Source organism: Ctenopharyngodon idella, chromosome 19, assembly GCF_019924925.1.
Source record: "Ctenopharyngodon idella isolate HZGC_01 chromosome 19, HZGC01, whole genome shotgun sequence".
In the NCBI taxonomy this organism is placed as follows: domain Eukaryota; kingdom Metazoa; phylum Chordata; class Actinopteri; order Cypriniformes; family Xenocyprididae; genus Ctenopharyngodon; species Ctenopharyngodon idella.
In genome coordinates, this window is record NC_067238.1 from 4,460,098 (window position 1) to 4,477,619 (window position 17,522).

Sequence of the window (17,522 nt, forward strand, 5' to 3'; positions counted from 1 at the left end):
ATGGCCCGTCGAACACGCTTTTGTTCTTCAGTTAGCAGGCAAGTACACACACTCAGACTTATTTCCTACCAGTTATTGTGTTAGCAAATACAGCTACAGAATGTCTGTTCTTCTGTTTATCTATCAAAATGTGTATCCCATATTTTACTGTTTTACAATGGCTAACTAGCTCTAATTGTGTAAATGAAGTTTGTCAGAAACAGTAGTTTTTGTTAGAAGGTTAAAAGACTAGCCTATATTCTGATATTCTATATTCTAATAATTGCTAAAGAGTGTTTGTTCAGTAACAGGAGTCTCCATGTCTCTCCATCTCTTTAATAAACAGAAAATACTTTTTCAGGTAGGTGACAAATGTCAGTCAATCAGAAAAGAGTACCCATTTATTAGCTCGAATTTTATAATGTTTCAGTTCTATTTTTTTTTTTTTTTTTTTTTTTTTTTTCCAGCTCAATTATTTGTGTCATCACTTTAAATGATTTAATCTGTATCCTGTGTGTAAAGTAATGTCAAGTAATGACGTCACGACGCCCAAGCCCTATTCTTTCTCCTGGTTGGACAAAATTGGAACTGAAACTAAACTGAAAATGCATTTTTTGTTTAATAAAGATCTAGAGAGACATGGAGACTCCCGTTACTGAACAAACACTCTAATGAACGATCATAATATAGAGCTATTTAACAATTATTTTACAAAAAAAAATAAATAAATACTTAACCTCAAGATTATGTACAAAGGAACATTTATTTTTAAAAAAACGTACAGTGAGTGTTAAGTTTGTTGATCACTACAGTATCACTGCAAGGTCTTTTTCCATTGGCCCAAGTGGTTTACAGGATTAAAATCAATTCCATACATAAACACATAGGCTACATAATTGAAAAAACAAAACAGTTCATGGAACCTCTTTAAAGAAGTCTGAAAATGGGACACAATTATTTTTTATTTATTCTGTAGTATTTATTATTCATTGTTGTAATGGTGTTGATTTTTGGCATTAAGAAAATCTATCCTTCTACATGATTGTAGAAAAAGAGGCTACACTCAGAGCTGCTGAGCGGGAACTATATCCAGCTGACATGCCGGGCAAGAGGGTGAGAAAAGCAAAATGCCTAGACTTTGGTGATGAAGATACAAGTATTGGCAACAAAGCCTCTGGCTCTGGAAATCCAAAACAGGTAATTAAACAGCAAAGATTGATATATCAGATTAGGGATCATTTGTGTATTGGATTATCCATAATTAAATATTAAAAATGAACATCTTTGCCCTATAGAAAAAGGCCAAGGTTGCTGCACAAAGATGGGCGGAGGAGGAATTACTGTCTGAGGACAGTCAGTTCAGAGCAGAATTGTCAAGCCAGGAAAACGACCTTCCCAGAGACCTGCAGAGCCAGATCAAGGCCTTACAGAAAGAAAATGCCAAACTGCGGAACATGGTAGTTAAAGGCAAGTATTGAGTATTGTATCATCAAATATTACTCTAAATCAAATGGTATTAATTCATTTATACCTGAAGGTGATTCTAAATACGCTTTCTTAATCTAGAAAGCAAATCGCTGATGATATACTGTACATCCATGTCAGTCCTATTACTTGTTCCTGTTTCGATGTGTTTATTTTAATAATGTCAATTGATTTGTAGCTTCTTGGACAGTTCAGCTCTAAATGGGTTCCTTTTAGAAAACTGGAGATGTGGTTTTCAGGCACATATTGGCTTCTATGGTTGTTGTCTGTATAATCTTGTTGCACTTTTTTTTTTCTTAGAAATTCCAGCGTTGTTGGTGGACGTGAGAAAGCTTGTCTCCATCAACAATGCCACCAACAAAGATGTTGTCGACCGCCCCACCAAAGATGTTGATGACCCTGATGCTGAGAGTGACGGCCCAGGTGAAACGTCACTTTGCACACCTTGCAGACCTTCACAAGTAAGTATTTATTAATTGGTAAATTTTGAACAAACTTTAAAAATTAAAGCTTTTTTGCCATTCTATTGCTTGTGGTGATTTTCCTTGTTTATTTCTTATTTATTTATTTTTTTGTTTGTTTACAAAAGGTGAAAATCGGGAATGATGGAACAGTCCCTGTCTCGTCACATTGTTGGGAGACTGCAAAAGCTAGTACCACCCCCAATGGGATGGCACGGGTGCTACTGATGGGGCTCTTCAGTGTAGATGTCCTCCTCAAGTCCAACCTGAAAGGAGGAGTCAGCAAGCTAGATCCCACTGCTGATCGTCGGCAGGCTCTCGACCCGAGGAAACTTCAAGCTTTACTAGGTGAATAGTTTTCAGAGCTGGTGCTTTCCAGAATCTACCAGGTGGGGGGAGGGGGTCGAGATTTTCTTAAACCAGAGGGGCAGCAGGAGGAGTGAGGAAGGGTAGAGTATGATAATCATTGTTGTTCTGTTCCACAGATGCTGTTGTAAACCAGTTTCCAACGGCCAAGGAAGCTGATGTCAGAAAATCCATCAACAGTAGAATCTGCGAGCTAAGACACCAGGTGAAGTGCAAAAGTGTGGTCGTTTAAATCAGCGAAGAACCAAAATGGACTCCTAACCAGGATAACGCACTGTTCTTTTGGCATATTTCTTTGCACAGTTCCACAGTTTTAATTTATTTATAATTATTTTTGTTTTGATTTTTCTTTATAGAAATTTTATTTATATTTTATAACAGCACTGCTGAATGTTTAAAATAGACATTGGTCATTGAAATTGCTTTAATTTATAATTTATATTTTTCTGTTCAATGGTACCGTTTAAAAATGTTGCACTGTTACATTTATCTGACCATATGCAAGGCCTCTTGTGGTTTTAATACTGGTAGGCCTGTGTAGCTCTTTATTATCTGCCTGATTAAAAGAAAATAAAGGTGGCTTTGATAGATTACCCATTCATTAGTCTGTGTTAATATGTGGTATAAAGGTTTGCACATATACTGCAGATTTCATATTTATTAATTCATATTTTAGATGTTACATGTAAATATACTGTATATATCACCATATATGTATATACATTGTATGTGCATGTTCTCATATGTACACATATTGTGTATATATTTTAATATATATTTCCATATAATATTACACATTTAAAATATATTCCACAATATATTGAGCACATATCTGTACATATATTTCATGTATATAATTCCATATAGTTTTACATATGTGCTCAATATATTGTGGAATACATTTTAAATATATGTAAAATTATATGGAATTATATACATGAAATATATGTACAGATATGTGTTCAATATATTGTGGAATACATTTTAGATATATGTAAAACTATATGGAATTATATACATGAAATATATGTACAGATATGTGTTCAATATATTGTGGAATACATTTTAAATATATCTGTACGTATATTTCATGTATATAATTCCATATAATTTTACATATATTTAAAATGCATTCCACAATATATTGAGCACATATCTGTACATATATTTCATGTGTATAATTCCATATAATTGTACATATATTTAAAATATATTCTACCATATATTAAACATACATGTGACACTATATCTTTACATATATTACCAAAACATTTTCCCATATAAATCTAAATGCATTATGGTGGATATTTATAAATATAATATTGCATATATTTTGGGTTATATAAACACATATATTATATATTCATGTTCAATATATTGTAATATATTGAAAGCGGCAATCATTTGTATATTTTGCAATATATTGCAATATATTACATAAATATATAATATAGTGTATAATATATGTATCATCAATATATTATTCAATGTATTCAAATATATAATATATTGGAAAATAAAAAGGGAAAATAATATATTACAATATATCACAATATATTTTAAGAAATATATTGGTAAATATATTTTCCTTTCGTAAGGGATGTTCCACCATATGTCTGTATTTAATGATTTCTGTTTTGTTGTTGCTGTTCTGCTGTGTATATTCTGTCAGTTGTGTATCTGTATTTTTGTTAGTCTACCAACAACATTGCATTGTTATGCACACACACACATATACACTACTACACCCACTCGAATACATACACTCACATTTGTACAGTACTAACAGGCCCACACATTAATATACATTTATGTCTATTTTTCACTAAAACATGTCATATATCACATTTGTAACCTGGAACGTTCGTGGATTTGATTCTCAGACAAAGAAGGTCAAGGTTTTTAATCATTTAAATAAACCACAAGCCGACATATGTCTCCTGCAAGAAACACATCTATCAGAATCAGATTATAACAAAATTAAATCATCAAATTACAGTCATTTATTCTCTGCTCACTACAACTCAAAACAGTATGCATTCTAATAAATAAAAAAATCTCTTTTGTTCATAATACCACCATTACAGACCCTGAAGGACGTTTCATTATTATAAACATCTCCATTAATAATAGCCCAGTCACAATTGGCAACTTGTATGGCCCAAACACAGACGACCCATCCTTTTTCCAGACCTTTTTCTCTTCATTTTCAAATTTTTCTAAATGTCCAGTCATAGTTGCAGACGATTTCAATACAGATCTAGACCCAACACTAGATAGATCTAATAGTTTAGGCAATAAACGCATTTGGAAATCTGCAGAAACCATAAAACAGTTCATGAGTGATTTTGGTCTTGGCTATAGTTGGCGTCTACAGCATCCTAACATTAAAGAATACTCATTTTTCTCAACAGTCCACAACTCATATTCCCGCATTGACTTCCTTCTCACCAGTAATTCTATCATATCAAATATTTCTGAATTGAAGATCCATCCAATAGTCATTAGTGATCATGCCCCGGTAACATTAAAGTGGAACACAACTAGTCAACATAAACTCACTACCAGATGGCGATTTAACACATCTCTTCTGAAAGACCATGATTTTGACAGTTATTTTAAAAGAGAGTGGGCATGCTTTCAAGAGACGGATGACTCCCCAGAATCATTTCCATCTCTTCTGTGGGACACAGGGAAAGCAGTACTAAGAGGAAAAATAATTTCATTCTCCGTTTACAAAAAAAGGAAAGGATCAACAAGCAGAACTGGAACAAAAAAAATCAAATTACTAGACGACATTAACATAAATAACCCAACAGAAGAAACACAGGATTCATTAAGAAAATATAAACTCAAATTGAATGAATTAATCAATAAACATACACAATTCCTAATTCATAGGCTAAGACAAGAAAACTTCCATCATAGTAACTAATCTAGTAAATATTTGGCAAATCAAATCAAACAAAATAAAGAAAAAGCTACAATACCAGTGATTATAGACACAGCAGGGAAATCCACCAACTCACCAGAAGACATAAATCAAATCTTTCAAAATTTTTACAGTAAATTGTATTCCTCCGAAAAAGACCCAGATCAGAAAGACATTGACTCATTTCTGAACAATATCAACCTACCTCAACTCAGTAAACATCAAATAAATACTCTTGAATCTCCCTTAACAGAACATGAACTTTTTAATGCCCTCAAACTCATGCCAAACAATAAAGCACCAGGCCCCGATGGATTCCCTGCTGAGTTCTACAAACACTTTTGGTCCATTTTATCACCACTCTTCATCCGTATGATTAATGAATCAAAACAAAAATCAAAACTCCCAGATAATATGAACACAGCCACAATTTCGCTCCTTCTTAAACCAAATAAAGACCCAACATTACCATCAAGTTATCATCCAATTTCCCTAATCAATGTAGACATTAAAATCATCACCAAAGCACACCATCTATAATCCATCCAGACCAAACCGGTTTCATCAAAGGTAGACTTTCATCCAACAACACACGCAGACTTTTTAACTTAATGCATTATTCATCAACTCAAAAAACCAAAACCATCATAGTTACTCTCAAAGCAGAAAAAGCTTTTGATAGGGTCAATTGGAAATTCCTGTTTTCCACATTAGAAAGGTTTGGTTTTGGGGAGTCATTCATTAATTGGATCAAAATTCTCTATACATCACCTTCAGCCACTGTCATCACCAATGGACTAACATCACATATCTTCACACTGCAACGGGGGACTAGACAAGGATGCCCACTCTCCCCTTCATTATTCACCATTTTCATTGAACCATTAGCAGCAGCCATCCATCAAAACAGCTACATTAAAGGAATTCAAACACTAAACATGCACCACAAAATTAGTCTTTACGCTGATGATATATTACTATATTTACAAGACCCCCCATCATCATTACAAGAAACGATTAAACTCATAGATTCATTCTCAAATATCTCTGAATACTTGATCAACTGGAGTAAATCTGCCATACTCTTGTTACATTCCAACAGCTTGGATGTGACATCCCAGACACCACCTATTCCTTTGTGCACCAACTATATCACATACTTAGGCATTAATGTTTCCCCCAGGCTGTCAGAGCTGTTTGGACTTAACTTTACTCCATTACTTAAAACAATAAATGATGACCTTCATCGCTGGATGAACTTAACACTATCCATTATGGGCAGAATATCAGTAATTAAAATGACTATACTCCCTAAATTAAACTATTTATTTACAATGACTCCAGCATTACCGACCCTCACCTGGTTTAAATCACTAGATTCAATTGTCACTAAATTCTACTGGAAAAATAAGACCCCAAGAATTAAATTGACTACACTACAGAAACCAAAAACACAAGGAGGACTGGAAGCACCACATTTCTACCACTACTTTTTGGCCAATCAGCTTCAAAATATATACAAATGGATTCATCCAAACCCATCAGAAAGCACATGGCTAGATGCTGAACAGTCAATTTGTAAGGACATAAACATTTCAGAATTACCTTTCTATAATCAGACAATCAAAAAGCATCACTGTTTTAAAACACCGACAATAGCAGCAGCTTTGACAGCCTGGTGGAAATTTCATCAAATCACAAACACCCCTCTTGCACCATCTAAATACACCCCAATCTGGAATAACCCAGATTTCATAGTTAACAAGAAGCCACTCAACTTACGCACATGGGCAGATAAGGGCATCACACAAATTCAACACATCCTTCTTAATCCTTCTTCACCATTTTCCCACTTGGTCCAGAAATACAGCATTGGGAGTAATTGTTTTTTGGAATACTTACAAATCAAGTCATCTATTCAATCAAAATTGGCTACTCAGACAATTAATCTAGACCTTTCCCCTCCAATCTCAGAGCTAATTAATATAACCTCCCTCAAAAAACTACTCTCCAAAATATATAAAATAATTTCCAAATCAGACAACACATTAAGCCTACCCAATGCTAAATGGGAATCAGATTTATCCATTGCTCCCAATGCCGCTTTCTGGACACAAATCTGCAAAAATATCTACTTTATGACAAAAAACGCCAACTTATACAGTATAAAGTACTTCATAGATTTCACCTAACTGGACGGAAATTATTTAAAATGGGTTTTACTTAAGAAACATGCTCACATTGCACACAAAACACTTCAGACACCTATTTACACGCTATTTGGCATTGCACCGCAGTTAAAAAATTCTGGGAAAACGTTACTGACTCACTATCCAACCTTATGGGATGTCACATCCCACTGTCTCCCTCCCTCTGTATATTAGGTGACATATCCATAATCAATTTAAACAGTCAATTACTCCTATAGTGGCTCTAACTATCGCCAAGAAAACTATCCTCATAAACTGGAAATCAAGGAACACCATACACATTACAACTTGGAAAAATTTACTAATAGAGTACATCTCCATGGAAAACTTGTCTACCTCCACTCAAAATAATACATCAGAATTACATCCTTCTTGGTCGTCTCTCTTTAACTTCCTACAGTCATGAATCCACTGACCTTCTTTGTCTGAAGCCATCCTCAATGATACACCATCAATATTCACACATGATTGGGGGGAGGGGGGGGTCAGGAAGAGGTAGCAACACCGACTAATATCAAATATAAATAAAATATTTATAAGATTATATTTAAATCCTCTCTCTCTTTCTCTCTCTCTCTCTTTTTCACTGCTTCTGGACCATGGTTGGCTGTGGCATACCAGTCCCTGCCATGTGCGGCTCTGATTAGTTGTGGGTGGGTGTGATGTGGGGCCGGGGGCCTTGTTCTTTCGCCCTCTAGCTTGTACCTTCGCCTGGGATTTCTTGTCTCCGGCTGGTTCAGCACATGTCTCGCTGTTTTAATGCTTCACATATTAGATGAGGTGCACACACACATTCATTTGGAGCTTAAAACAAGTTAAAAGCAAAAAAAAAAAAGGCACACATAGGGTAAGTGTATCGTGGGTGTGGCGGCCTGGGCTTTGCACTGGGCTGGCTCCATGCTGCACGCCATGCTTTTTTAAATCATTATACATTAGTCGACATAAACATATGCCTATCATGAGTATAACATTGAAAGACACAAAGACAGGGTAACATTGAAACACACAATAACATTGAAACACACAAAGACAGGGTAAGCGTGGCATGTGTGGGACGGCCGGAGATGGGTGTGGATTTTGGGACCCTAGACCCCACAGCACCTCACCCTGATAGCCCATTGCAACATGACGCTGGCAGGGGTCTAACCTATGCCATGGCCATGAGGGGAATAGAGGCAGCTTTGTAATACCTTATCGTTAATAGCTGTATCAATATTACCATTATTAATATTATTACTATTATTATCATTGCTATTACAACTACAGTACTACTATTATCATTATTATTACTGGCTGTATCAATATTACCATTATTATTATTATTATTATTATTATTATCATTATCATTGCTATTACTACTACTATTATTTTTATTTGTCCTCTTCCTGATCCTTTATCCTCCCTCTCATTCCGGATGAAATGAGTATATTTGTTAATATGTTTATCATTACTACTATTGCTAATATAATTATTACTATTTGTCATTTCTTATTAATTGAATTTATAATTACTATTATTGTTATTATTATTATTATTATTATTAATGTTGCTATTACTATTGCTACTGTCACCCTCCTCATCCCCCATTCTCCAGTTTTTTGTGTGATACTATTATTATCATCATCATTATTATTGTCATTCATTTTTTTTTCTTTATTTCATCGATATATAATTTTTTTTTTTTTTTTTTTTTTGAAAAACTCTGGTTATGACTGTTGTACTTCCCTACATGCTCCTTTATTCATATATTTCCACTCCCACACCCAGTTACACATAGTTATACACACACACACACACACACACACACACACACACACACACACACACACATCTTACTGGCTGTTATGTATGTTTTGTTGGTCTTTGTATTTTGCATTTAATTTCTCATCTGTAAATATTGTAATTGTCTGTTTGCATAATAATAATAAAAAAACAAAAAAAAAAAAACAGACATCTTGGAACATGCTCTAGCACTCATTCCAGCTCCACACACTTCAGTACACTTTGATGTTACTTTTTGATTGGTTAATTCACTTTCCTCCCCTCCATCTTCTAAGACAGGAGGGATAGTTTTCTTCCAGGGTGCTGGACCAGGATGTAGAGCTGAAACATGATGATCGCTATCACATTCAGTGCAATGGATTTCAGCTTTGCAGTTTTTTGCTATATGATCTACAGAGGAGCAAATTGAATGTTCCTTAAGAAACGGTTTGCGATCTTCAAGACTTTTCGCTCTGAAGCCTCTGCATCTTTTTGGGGATGAGGCTTGTCATGAATGATACAATATCGATAAGGATCAACAGATTTTATCCTGTCAGTTGCATCTCTTGTCTCAGACATGTGAACTTGGGTTTTATGAACAGCTATAGTAGCGTGCCTGTATTTATCTGATCTGTCTCTCCTTTCCTGTGGTACTGAAGAAAAAAAAAAAAAGTAAAGCTTGGGTCTGTTCTTGTTTTAGCTTCTGAACGAATAAAGTCAGCAAACACAGAGAATGGTGGGAAAGCCACAGAATGCTCTTTCTTGTACTTAGATCCATACGATATCCTTTTTTTTTTTTTTGGATATTAAAAGGAAGCTTTCCTACAATCGGGCTCACTCCATGAGCAGTGTCAATGTAGGACAACCCAGGAAGATAGCCATCCAGCTTGGCTGCCTCCAGCTCTACAAGCAGGTCTCCAAGATCACGCAGCCTATATGGATCTTTACCTGAAATTTTAGGGAAGCTTTCCAGTTTGGAGAACAGAGCTCTTTCAATTGCCTCTGATGAGCCATACATTTCCTCTAGCCTCTCCCAAGCCATTTGTAGACCTGCAAATGGGTGCCTAATATTAACTGATTTTATTCTTTGTACTTGTTCCGATGATTCTCTGCCGAGATATTTGATGAGCAAATCAATCTCTTCCTCTGGCTTGAGGTCAAGGTCTGCAATGAAACTTTTAAAAGATGATCTCCAAGCCCAATAATTTATAGGTTTCTCATCAAAAGTGTTCAGTCCAGAAGTTACCAAGTGACTGCGTGCAAGGTATTTAGCCAGGCTGTAAGTGTCTGACATATGCTCAGGACTGCTTTGTGAATTATAGCTAGATGCTTGTTGTTTTACATAGTCTGCTGTGCGTTGGACACTGATCTCTTTAGAAAACTCTGGTGCTGATACATGGTCTACTTCTGTGAAGGCTGCTGCTAGAATTTCAGCTTCTGCTATAGAGCTGCATGTCTTTCAGTGCCTCTAATGTTGCTTGAAGTCGGGCTTGTTCCACTTTAACCTCAATTTCTTTCTTTGCATGAGCCGCTCTTGCCTTGGCTGCCTCGGCCCTTGCACGAGCTTTCGTGATGGTTAAACTGGCAATAGAACTTCTAGATGAGGTAGAAGATTGAGAACTTGGGAAAGCAACTTCACCTTCTTTGTGCCTGCGATGTCGCAGTGACGATTTGGATTCTCTTGAAGACATAATTTCTGTGCAGGCTTACAAGCAGAGATATTCTCTCTGCTTATAGATGAATCTCTCTAATAGATGCAGTTGTTAGACAGGCATCACATCCATCTTTTCAATTCGCTGCTTATCTTTCCACTGTCACTGGCCTCACTGTTTTAATTAATCCAGTTATCCAGCCGCTAAACACTTCCACAATAAACTCCACAAAGATGCAGTTTATGAAGTTTAATCTTGAAAAAGTGTGAAACTACAAAGAAGAGAGAATACACAAGCATTAATTTCATAAAGTAGGTAAATCATCAAATGAGCATTCTCAAATACACAAGACAAACAACAGCCAATGGTACAGTTGTATATCAACAGCATAGATAAACACTTTGCAAACTTGAGTAGAACAAGTTACAAACACGCTAAATTGAATGCCACATTGCAAAATTAACAACACGCTCAATTATAACACATAGCACAGCAATAAAGTACTCATAATGCTCACAAAACAAAATTAAACAAATTCACTTACAGATATTGCGTTTCAAAGGGCTTTGATAGACAAGATGAAGCTGGATGACTGCAACCACATGGAATACCTTGCACAACTAAAGCACTTAAGTAATATGGCCTACTTCCTCTTAAAACAGGAAACGATAGGAAAACTCGAAAATAAATATCAAAATAAAAGTCCTTGTTCAAACAAAAGTCCAGCACATTCAGAACAGAACAAGAATGAAAAAGAAGTCATAAAATTATATATTAAACTATAAAATAAAACATAAATTAGATAGTTATTCATTATAAACAAAAATAAGTCAGGCCAAAATTATTTTTTTTTTAGGCTAAAGGGAAACTGATATACTCACATCTCTCATTTGGCAAGAGTCCAAATTCAATTCAATTCAATTCACATTTATTTGTATAGCGCTTTTCACGATACATATCGTTTCAAAGCAGCTTTACAGAGAAAGCATATCAACATTACAATTTGGAGACTGCAGTTAGCTAATAATGTAATAATTTAGGCGATTAACATACAATCACTGTTAGCAATGTAATTGGAGGTAGAAGCAAAGAGCTCCTGGAAAAATGAATTACATATTAACAATAATTAGGATTTATAGAATGTGAATGTGCGTGTTGATCCAGATGTTGCATCTTCTGAAGTCATCGCAGGAGTTGGCGCCGTCTCTTCCAAAGTTTTAGTCATCTGAGGTCTTCTTAAGAGGCTGGATCCAAACTGAAACTGATGTACTCTCTAGTCACCTCGGGACGGGCGTCCCGAGGTAAAACAGAAAAGCAAATGGAGAATAATTAGCATAGCTGCTGTTCATAACATTAAGCAAAGATAGTCATGTGCAATTGATCTGATATGAGATGGATTATGTGAATGCTTGGCTGAAGAGATGTGTCTTTAATCTAGATTTAAACTGGGTGAGCGAGTCTGAGCCCCGAACATTATCAGGAAGGCTATTCCAGAGTTTAGGAGCCAAATGTGAAAACGCTCTCCCTCCTTTAGAGGACTTAGCTATCCTAGGTACAACCAGAAGTCCAGAGTTTTGTGATCTTAAAGAGCGTGAAGGATTGTAGGGCGATAAAAGGTCGGTTAAGTACACAGGAGCTAAACCACTTAGAGCCTTATAGGTCATTAGCAGTACTTTATAATCGATACGGAACTTAATAGGTAACCAGTGAAGAGATGATAAAATTGGTGTTATATGATCATATTTTCTTGACCTGGTAAGAACTCTAGCAGCTGCATTTTGTACCAATTGTAGCTTGTTTATTGAGGAAGCAGGACAACCAGCTAGTAATGCATTACAGTAATCTAGTCTAGACGTCATGAAAGCATGAACTAACTTTTCTGCATCTGAAACAGATAACATATTCCGTATCTTAGCAATGTTTCTGAGGTGGAAGAAGGCTGTTTTTGTAACATATGAAATATGATTTTCAAAGGACAAGTTGCTGTCTAATATAACACCCAGGTCTTTAACTGTCGAGGATGGAGTAACAGTACATCCTTCTAAATGCAAATTGTAGTCTGAGAGATTCTGTGTACAGGTTTTTGGCCCAATAAGTAATACTTCAGTCTTATCTGAATTTAATAGAAGAAAATTACTAGTCATCCAATGTTTTACTTCTTTAACACACTCTGTCAGATTGGATAATTTAGAGTTTTCATCTGGTTGTGTTGAAATATATAATTGAGTATCATCGGCATAGCAGTGGAAACTAATTCCATGTCTTCTTATAATATTACCAAGTGGCAGCATGTATATTGAAAATAGCAGAGGGCCTAACACAGATCCTTGAGGCACTCCATAATTTACTATTGTTATCTTAGATTTTTCCCCGTTTAAATAAACAAAATTGTGACGGTCTGATAGATACGACCTAAACCACCGTAATGCCTGTCCCTGGATACCAATGTAATTCTGTAGTCGATCTAGGAGTATTTTATGATCTATAGTGTCGAACGCAGCACTGAGATCAAGTAACACTAGTATTGAGATACAGCCTTGGTCAGAAGCTAGAAGTAAGTCATTTGTAATTTTAACGAGCGCGGTTTCTGTGCTATGATGAGACCTGAATCCTGACTGAAATTTTTCATAGATAGCATTTTTTTGCAGGAAGGAGCACAATTGGACCGACACCACTTTTTCTAATATTTTCGATATAAATGGAAGATTTGAAATGGGTCTGTAATTTGCCAATACATTTGGATCTAATTGTGGTTTCTTAATGAGAGGCTTAATAACTGCTAACTTGAACGGTCTTGGAACGTGACCTAGATTGTTCTGGGTCTGGTTCGATTGTTCTGATGAAGTGACCGGTCAGCTGACCAGTATTGTTTTTGACATCGTCGCTTCCTGTTTGTTGCTGCCGCGCTGTTTGAGTTAGAGCTCCGTCGAGTTGATTCCTAATTGCTTGTTTTTTTCTTAAAATCAAATTTATAACCTACCATTCTCTCTTTTACGGCGGGGGAACACATCCCCGACACTATTTTATATAAAAAACACTCGGATTGCCTTGATATCGCTAGTTTTATCCGACTTCTCGAACATTCGCTACTAGCTTTAGCCCGTTAGCAATAGCGGCATGGTCACACTAGCGTTTGTACTCTTCTCACTCACAATATTATTGTTCATCAATACTAATGGCGGGCGTACCGAATGTGTCTCTATCTTTGAGTGCAGGTGAGGACACGTTCGAGCTGCATGCGGTGCAGTTGGAGCTGGAGGCCGTGGAACGACAGATCCGGACCCTTCTGGAGAAACAGGCCGAGCTACGGGAGCGGCGAACAGCGCTGGAAACATCCCGTGCTGACGCTCACCAATCCTCGGTAAGTTTGCAGCGCGATATTAACATTCCTGCTTCCTCTACGCCGTGTACTTCTCTGCACAGGGCCCGAGAACCCAGAACGCGTTCATCCCAGCCCTCGTTCACTCCGGCGCCGTCACACCAGGGACCTTGGGTTCTTCAGCAACGGAAGGCGCGAGCCAGGCCTCGGACCAGGACCTCTCCCCCTCCGCCGCCCCCGGTCTTCGAGGTCTCGACGAGGAACCGCTTCTCCCCTCTTCGCGAGGCAGAACGAGACGCCGTGGTCATCGGAGACTCCATCGTCCGTCACGTCCACGCTACCACAACCAAAGGTAAGGTGCGCAGTCACTGTTTTCCTGGTGCTCGTGTCCTCGATGTCTCTGCGCAGGTTCCCGCGATCCTGAATGGCGCTGAGAGCATCGGAGCTGTTGTTCTGCACGTGGGGGTGAACGACACCAGGCTGCGGCAGACGGAGGTGCTGAAGCAGGACTTCAGGAGCCTGATCGAGACGGTACGAGCCACATCGCCCGCGACGAGGATCAAAATACACCAAATACGTTTCTATATTTGCACGTAACATTTTGGTTGCTAAATTATTACTCATTCTGTTAACAATTAAGGCTTTACTTCACTCGTGCTCCAATATCCACATAAAACAGCATCCTTCACATGCACAAAAATGTGTTTGGTTGGATAGATAGATAATTAATTAATTACAACAGATTATAATTAATTATGAATATATGTGGTCTAGATCAACTTGTAGAATTAGTTTTAGAATTAATTTCAAATAGACTGGTCGGTTTGTCCACCAAACTTAACAATACAACCTTCTTATCAACTCTTAAAAGAAAGATTATTCTTCTGGCCAAGAGGAATAATTCTCCTATTCTAGTACTAACAGTACAAAAGCATGTAGCGAAAATCAAAATGTTAAAGTGACCTGATTATGAGAAGCAACAGAGACAATCAAGCGTGAATATAATGGATTTTAATAAATGAAACTACGAATACATACAACTAAATCTAAGCAAGAAATATATATATATATATATATATATATATATTTTTTTTTTTTTTTTTTTTTTTCTCCAAAATACGTTGGCCACAATTATTGGCACCCTTTTATTCAATACTTTTTGCAACCACCTTTTGCCAAGATAAAAGCTCTGAGTCTTCACCTATAATGCCTGATGAGTTTGGAGAACACCTGACAAGAGATCAGAGACCATTCCTTCATGCAGAATCTCTCCAGATCCTTCAGATTCCCAGCTCCATGTTGGTGCTTCTTCTCTTCAGTTCACTCCACTCATTTTCTTTAGGGTTCAGATCAGGGGACTGGGATGGCCATGGCAGAAGCTTCATTTTGTGCCCAGTGACACATTTTTGTGTTGGTTTTGATGTTTGTTTTGGATCATTGTCCTGATGAAAGATCTAACTATGGCCCATTATTGGATTTCTAGCAGAAGTGGTAAGGTTTTGATTTTTTATCTGTTTGTATTTGATAGAATCCATGATACCATGTATGTGAACTAGATGTCCAGGACCTCCAGCAGAAAAAAATAGGCCCACAACATTAAAGATCCAGCAGTATATTTAACCATGGGCATGTGTGCACCAAATCCATCTGGTGGGTTTGCTGCCAAAAAGCTCTTTTTTTAGTTTCATCTGACCATAGAAGCTGGTCCGTTTGAAGTTCCAGTCTTGTCTGACAACTGAATATGTTGGAGATTGTTTCTGGATGAGAGCAGAGGATTTTTCTTGAAACCCTCCCGAACAACTTGTGGGGATGTAGGTGCTGTTTGATATTTTTTTTTAGGCTTTCTGAGACTCAAGACTCATCTAATCTCTGCAGTTTTCCAGCTATGATCCTCGGAGAGTCTTTGTCCACTCAAACTTTCCTCCTCACAGCGCATTAGGACGATTTAGACACACGTCCCATTCCAGGCAGATTTGCAACATCTTTAGTTGATTGGAACTTCTTAATTATTGCCCTGATGGTGCAAATGGGGGGTTTTCAATGCTTTAGCTATTTTCTTACAGCCACTTTCTATTTTGTGAAGCTCAACAATCTTTTGCTGCACATCAAAACTATATTCTTTAGTTTTACTCATTGTGATGAATGATTAAGGGAATTTGGCCTTTGTGTTTCCTCATGTTTATACTCCTGTGGAACAGGAAATCATGGCTGGACAATTTCATGTTCATGATCACCCTGGTGTGCTAAAAAAAAAAAAAGTAAATATGAATAGGAATGTACTTCAGAGATATTTTACTCATAAAAAAAAAATTCTAGGGGTGCCAATAGTTTTGGCCAACGTGTTGTGGAGAAAAACATTTATTTCATAATGTGATTGTCCCCCCACTTTATTGTATATACATATATACAGGATAAAGAAAGAAAGAAAAAAAAGAAAGAAAGAGAAGATAAAAGAATGGCAAAACTTAGTCTAACTTAACAGTTAACCTTGAGAGCCAGCAAAGAATCACATCAGCTTAATAGGGACATAAGCTTAAAACACATCTAGAGATCAATAAGAACGATAGTTGCGTGGATTTTTTGTGCTGAGTTACAGATGGATGCGTGTACGGAGAGTCAGTGCGTTCATGAGCTGTAGTTCGTTGGTTTCTTCTGTGCCGTCAACGGGACGTTTGAACGGAGGTAACTTGAAAGCACGTTCTGCCAGAAAGTGGTCGGCTCATCAGAAAGGAAGATAAAGCGAGGATGAGCCAAGATGAGAGAGCGATGAGACGAGAGACAATGAGAGCCTGTGTCATTGTCTTAAGGACAAATCAGTCCACACCTATCCTTCGGTAAACCGACGAATCCCGAGTGTGAATTTTGAGTAGGAGAGAGTTGACCTATGACCTAATTGGCATGTTTATGGTGGTGTCAAGATTAGTTCAGTTTTTTTTACCCCAAAGTATAGTAAAAATAACATAATGCATTTTATCGTAACATACTATACATCATCAATTAAGGCATAACGAGAGGATTATTTCAAGTCCAAATATGATAGGGTGGAAAGACATTAAAAGAGTGGTCCATTCTCACATATGGTTATAAGCATTTTAAACTTATCCTAAAATAACTAAAAATCATAACTAGGCTAATTAACATGCATACACACAGGAATACATTATATAACATTCTGGGATAGTTTAATTATGAGATAAATTCAGAGAATTTTGGTATGTGTGTGTATGTATGTCAAGCATGTATGTGTGTGTTATGTGTATTGGGTCTTCCACAATGTCTGTTGGTATTGGTCCTTCCTAGGGGATCTTTGAAGTCACTTCCCAGGTAAAAAAAAAAAAAATACTATAGTAATTTATA

At 36.8% G+C, this 17,522-nt stretch overlaps 1 long non-coding RNA gene across 1 annotated transcript; it reads left to right on the forward strand.

Annotated features, from left to right (window-relative positions):
• Window positions 1-1,593: 1,593 nt before the first annotated feature.
• On the forward strand, window positions 1,594-2,844 carry LOC127500785 (uncharacterized). Its single transcript, XR_007926425.1, has 3 exons — window positions 1,594-1,925; window positions 2,054-2,273; window positions 2,411-2,844. It is a non-coding gene; the product is annotated as an uncharacterized LOC127500785 (long non-coding RNA).
• The last annotated feature ends 14,678 nt before the right edge of the window (window positions 2,845-17,522 follow it).